General features: G+C 50.6%; 1 protein-coding gene across 5 annotated transcripts in view; it reads left to right on the top strand.

Moving 5' to 3' along the window:
- LOC110535714 (multiple C2 and transmembrane domain-containing protein 1) overlaps positions 1–6,336 on the top strand; it is a 204,756-nt gene that overhangs the window by 192,705 nt on the left and 5,715 nt on the right. The window lies entirely within an intron of this gene.

The raw sequence follows: 6,336 nt of genomic DNA, 5'->3' as shown, positions 1-6,336 counted from the left end.
CCTACTAGCCAGTTCACCTTGTCAGCTGCTTCGTTTTCCTCCGGGCTTAATGTTCTTCATAGGCTGTAACTATAATGGCTGCCTTGTATACTTCCCCCTCTGGATGGCTGTCTGTGATTTCTATACCAGAGTAAGCTACCTTGCATTCTAGGCTAGGGGGAATCCTTCATGTGCCCTAAACGAGGCCAACAGACATAATCAACTTAAGTATTTCCAACCTGCCATTTGGGACAGCTCCGTGTACCAGCATGCTTTATGATGCCATTAGCCATGTGAGCTGTGGACTGCATAAGTAGGAAGATAGCAATTAGCATAGCAAGTGCTCCTTTATAGCCAGCGTAAAGTAGCAGGTTTACTTCAAACCCCTCCACAGAAATAGACACGACTCGTCATTGAACTCCAAATGCAGGCTGGGGATTTAAATTATTATTATTATTTTTTTAACAATCTTGATGTTGAGGATGGCTCTTATTGGCTGCTGAGGAGGGGATCCCAGAGGTCAGGAGGTCAAAAGCAGGGCGTAGGGGACTGAAAAGGGCTGAGGCTACTTGTGAAATACCATCCATCACATCTTCCCCTCTGCTCTGCCACAGGCCCCCTCATCATCCCTGGGACACATTTCAATCTTTCACTTGAAGCAAGCAATTAGTCTCCACTCAGCAGCCTACAAACTTGCCGGGAAAACGCTCCGTTTGTTCTTTGTCTGTTTGCCTACTTTCACCTTGACATGCTTCTTCTCTGTGAAAACTCAACAGGAGTACCGTCGAGTCCCCTGTTTATGGGTGTCGGTGCGCTGGCTGTTGTTTTTGGCACCGTTTAATACCCCTAATGCAAGGTTATAGGCATCACAAAAGATGAAGCCTGCAGCAGCTTCCCCCCCCCCCCCCCTGTAGAAACAGCATAGTGTAGTGTATCATTAAAACGCCCTCTCTGCCTCCTCTCATTGGCTTACTTATATCTGCCTTTTCCCGCTCCGCTACCCGCCCAGGCGCCTTCAAACCGGAATCCTCTCGCTTAACGACTGGGCGACAGTGAGAGAGAGAGAGAGAGGGAGAGAGAGAGAGAGAGAGAGAGAGAGAGAGCCGTGCGGAACACCGGGTCCCGGGACGCCGCCACCGTCTGACACTGCTAAACAAAATGCTCTCTGGTATGCGCGGCGCCCCCTCCGCAGTGCACACTTCAAAGGCTGTTTTGTAGTTTGACTGTCGACATGGGGGAGAAGAGAGGAGGGCGGGTGGCGAGGAGCGAGGGTGGAGCAGCCTTTGAGCAGCGCCAGGTCTTTTACCCACTGTCTCCCAAAGATGTTATCTCTGTGCTCCACACTTTGTTTTTAAACAAATTGCTAGCTCACTGTCGTCACCTTTTTCCCCTCCCTCTCTCTCTTTACCTCTTTCTGAGGGTTTTTTTCTTCTCACTAGCTCCTCTCCCGCTCCTCTTTTTTGACTTTAACTAGCTCGCCACGTCTTCTTGTGCAGGGCGGTGTAGCTTTATTAGGAAGGGTGAGCGTGAGCACCAGCGAGCGGCGCCGCGAGTGCTGCACGGCGGGCCTGTCACCTGGAAGGTGGAAGGGAACGGGTGACGTGTGGGAGAACGTCTCTCCCTGGCAGCTCTTCTGAAAGAGATGTTTTTTTTGATTGAGCTATTATTGTTTTTCCCCCTTTCCTTTTCTTCTGTCTGGTTCCCTCCTTTCGATAAGGAAACTAGTTTCTCCCAAAATGCAAAACTTTTGTTTGTCTAGTTTTGATTTTGATTTGAATGGCAACAGACAGTCCCAAATTGCTAAATCTTTTTTTTTTTTGGGGGGGGGGGGGGGGGGGGGGGGGGGGGGTTGTAGGCGTTTTATTTTATAATGGGGCACTAACAGGCAGTGATCTCACAATATCCTGCTTCGGATACTTTGTAGGCGTTTTCCTCACTCCCTGCATGCTTTTGAAAATATGCCCAATGTTGTCCAATGATATATGAACAACAGAACTCAGGAGTCAGGACTGTCACTGTGCTCCAGAAAGTAACCAGAATGGCTCCTGGCAAAGCACTTTGAAAGTGAACGTGTCCCACCCCCCAAAATGTGCATTCACTCACTCACTCCCTCTCTCGTTCATGAACTCATTCACTCCCTCACGTATGGACATGGCAGGATCTCAGCCTCACCCGACGATGGCATCCCGCCAGCTCTGCGACGGCCCCCTAAGCTCCCATAATGAAACTCTGACTGACACAGCGCAGCCCTGCATACCAGCAGCAGAACAGATGGGACGGGGCCATATAAAACCTGTGTCCCCTGGGTTTCTGCTCCAGTGTCTGCTTCAGTTGGCCAGACGAGAAAATTATCCCCACCCACATGAGAACAGTATCTGTCATCACCCCCACTGTTATGTGGCTGGACCCTCTCTCTCTCTCTCTCTCTATCTCTCTCTCTCACTGTCTCTCTCTCTCTCTCTCTCCCCGGATCTGTGCTCATCACCAGAACCAGTACAGATGTACAGGACCACTCTTCTAGTTCCTCCACTCTGCAATCCTCCGCTCCGGACCTCTCTCACACTGCCCATTCACTCAACCTTATTTGTTCAGCTGTAAATTGATCCTGTGTTTTGTCAGATGTTCTGCTTGTAAGCCGTGGACAGCGGCTCTGAATCAGCCCCGTCTGCTGTGCTAGCAATGCGAAGAGGAGGAGCGTATGGTCGCCAGTCACCGATCCCTTTATGGGTGAAACATTGGTGGTGACCGCTGTTGAAGGGTTAGGGGGCGGGGTTTAATTCAATGACCGTGTGATGTGCCTTGAGTCATGTTGTGAGACAGATGAAGGCTAGGTTAGACAATGCCTGGTGAAGTGGCACTGTTTAGCGGTAGGAGACGAATGGGAAAGCTCTAGCTAGCGCTCTCAGACAGCCACGATGAGAGATTCTTGTGTTCCGGCCGCAGCAAACAGCGACCACACTGGAGATGGGGAACGCTTAGATGACGTCCGTCACTTGTCTGGCGAATCTGAGAGGGTGTCAGTCAGTGTGGAGTGTAGTGTACCTCAGGCTTTCAGGGATGCCAGCGTCGTGTGTCTCCGTGTGTTGCATGGCTTTGTCTCTGTGAGTGAGGGGCAAATAGAGTGACAAGCCACTATGCATGAACACCCATTACTGAGTTGGAAACGGAACTCCGAGAGTTGTTTTTGATAGCTTTACCCACCGTCATGTTTAATGGATGATTCCTTTGTGTCGATGAAAGAAAATGTGTGCTGCAGAAACACACCATTACTGAATCCATGTCATATATGGCTCCCTGTCCACCTCACCATACAGGACCATAATTAGTATGAGGCGACGCATCGAGCTAAACACTGTAGCCTTCATTTGTTGCCCGATTTAAAAGAAACAATACCAATGGTAACGAATAAAACACTAATGACCCCCTGATTTATGATGTTGTTGTTTACCCTTTTCTTTTTACTGCCTCTCTTTCTCTCTTGTCTCTCGCTTCCCCCCCTCTCTCTTGTCTCTCGATTCTCCCCCATCTCTCTTGTCTCTCGCTTCCCCCCCCTCTCTTGTCTCTCGATTCTCCCCCCTCTCTCTTGTCTCTCGATTCCCCCCCTCTCTCTTGTCTCTCGCTTCCCCCCCTCTCTTGTCTCTCGATTCTCCCCCCTCTCTTGTCTCTCGATTCTCCCCCCTCTCTCTTGTCTCTCGCTCCCCCCCCCTCTCTTGTCTCTCGCTTCCCCCCCCCCCTCTTGTCTCTCGCTTCCCCCCCTCTCTGTCTCTCGATTCTCCCCCTCTTTTGTCTCTCGATTCTCCCCCCTCTCTCTTGTCTCTCGCTCCCCCCCTCTCTCTTGTCTCTCGCTTCCCCCCCTCTCTCTTGTCTCTCGATTCTCCCCCCTCTCTCTTGTCTCTCGCTTCCCCCCCTCTCTCTTGTCTCTCGCCTCCCCCTTGTCTCTCGCTTCCCCCGCTCTCTCTTGTCTCTCGCTTCCCCCCCTCTCTCTTGTCTCTCGCTTCCCCCCCTCTCTCTTGTCTCTCGCTTCCCCCCCTTCTCTTGTCTCTCGCTTCCCCACCCTCTCTTGTCTCTTGCCCCCCCTCTTGTCTCTCGCTTCCCCCCCTCTCTCTTGTCTCTCGCTTCCCCCCCTCTCTCTTGTCTCTCGCTTCCCCCCCTCTCTCTTGTCTCTCGCTTCCCCCCCCCTCTTGTCTCTCGCTTCCCCCCCTCTCTTGTCTCTCGCTTCCCCCCCTCTCTCTTGTCTCTCGCTCTCGCCCCTCTCTCTTGTCTCTCGCTTCCCCCCTCTCTCTTGTCTCTCGCTCCCCCCCTCTCTTGTCTCTCGCTCCCCCCCTCTCTTGTCTCTCGCTTCCCCCCCTCTCTTGTCTCTCGCTCTCCCCCCCTCTCTTGTCTCTCGCTTCCCCCCCTCTCTTGTCTCTCGCTCCCCCCCTCTCTTGTCTCTCGCTTCCCCCCCTCTCTTGTCTCTCGCTCCCCCCTCTCTTGTCTCTCGCTCCCCCCCTCTCTTGTCTCTCGCTTCCCCCCCTCTCTTGTCTCTCGCTCTCCCCCCCCTCTCTTGTCTCTCGCTTCCCCCCCTCTCTTGTCTCTCGCTCCCCCCCTCTCTTGTCTCTCGCTTCCCCCCCTCTCTTGTCTCTCGCTCCCCCCTCTCTTGTCTCTCGCTCCCCCCCTCTCTTGTCTCTCGCTTCCCCCCCTCTCTTGTCTCTCGCTCTCCCCCCCTCTCTTGTCTCTCGCTTCCCCCCCTCTCTTGTCTCTCGCTCCCCCCCTCTCTTGTCTCTCGCTTCCCCCCCTCTCTTGTCTCTCGCTTCCCCCCCTCTCTTGTCTCTCGCTTCCCCCCCTCTCTTGTCTCTCGCTCCCCCCCTCTCTTGTCTCTCGCTTCCCCCCCCCCTCTCTTGTCTCTCGCTCCCCCCCTCTCTTGTCTCTCGCTTCCCCCCCTCTTGTTTCTCGCTCCCCCCCCACTCTTGTCTCTCGCTCCCCCCCCTCTCTTTCTCTGTTTTCCTCTCCATTTCAATTTCAATACACTCACAGTAGTTCCAAAATAGTAAATACTTTTCAAGTGTCATATTATGTCTATATACAGTGTTGTAACGATGTGCAAATAGTTAAAGTACAAAAGGGAAAATAAATAAACATGAAGATGGGTTCTATTCACAATGGTGTTTGTTCTTCACTGGTTGCCCTTTTGTGGCAATAGGTCACAAGTTTTGCTGCTGTGATGGCACACTGTGGTATTTCACCATGTAGATAAGGGAGTTTATCAAAATTGGGTTTGTTTATTAATTCTTTGCGGGTCTGTGTAATCTGAAGGAAATATGTGTCTCTTGGGGTGGCAGGGTAGCCTAGTGGTTAGAGTGTTGTACTAGTAACCGGAAGGTTGCAAGTTCAAAACCCTTGAGGCAGTTAACCCACTGTTCCTAGGCCGTCATTGAAAATAAGAATTTGTTCTTTACTGACTTGCCTGGTAAAATAAAAAATATTATGGTCATACATTTGGCAGGAGGTTAGTAAGTGCAGCTCAGTTTCCACCTCATTTTGTGGGCAGTGTGCACGCAGCCTGTCTTCTCTTGAGAGCCATGTCTTCCTACGGCGGCCTTTCTCAATAGCAAGGCTATGCTCACTGAGTCTGTGCATAGTCTAAGATTTCCTTAATTTTGGGTCAGTCACAGTGGTCAGGTATTTTGCCACTGTGTACTCTCTGTTTAGGTCCAAATAGCATTCTAGTTTGCTCTGTTTTTTTTGTTAATTCTTTCCAATGTGTCAAGTACAGTAATTATCTTTTTGTTATCTCATGATATGATTGAGTCTAGTTGTGTTGCTGTCCTGGGGCTCTCTGGGGTCTGTTTGTGTTTGTGAACACAAGGACCAGCTTGCTGGGACTCTTCTCCGGGTTCATCTCTCTGTAGGTGATGGCTTTGTTATGGAAGGTTTGGGAATCGCTTCCTTTTAGGTGGTTGTAGAATCTTTTCTGGATTTTGATAATTAGTGGTTATCGGCCTAATTCTGCTCTGCATGAATTATATGGTGTTGTACGTTGTACACAGAGGATAATTTTGCAGAATTCTGCTTGCAGAGTCTCAATTTGGTGTTCGTCCAATTTTGTGAATTCTTGGTTGGTGAGCGGACCCCAGACCTCACAACCATAAAGGGCAATGGGTTCTGTAACTGATTCAAGTATTTTTAGCCAGATTCTAATTGGTATGTCGAATTTTATGTTCCTTTTGTTGGCATAGAATGCTCTTCTTGCGTCTCAGATCGTTCACAGCTTTGTGGAAGTTACCTGTGGTGCTGATGTTTAGGACGAGTTAGGTATAGTTGTTTGTGTGCTCTCGGGCAACGGTGTCAAGATTGAATTTGTATTTGTGGTCCTGGCAA

Source organism: Oncorhynchus mykiss, chromosome 11 (genome assembly GCF_013265735.2).
Source record: "Oncorhynchus mykiss isolate Arlee chromosome 11, USDA_OmykA_1.1, whole genome shotgun sequence".
NCBI classification, from domain to species: Eukaryota; Metazoa; Chordata; class Actinopteri; order Salmoniformes; family Salmonidae; genus Oncorhynchus; species Oncorhynchus mykiss.
This window is presented reverse-complemented; position numbering and strand designations above follow the sequence as displayed.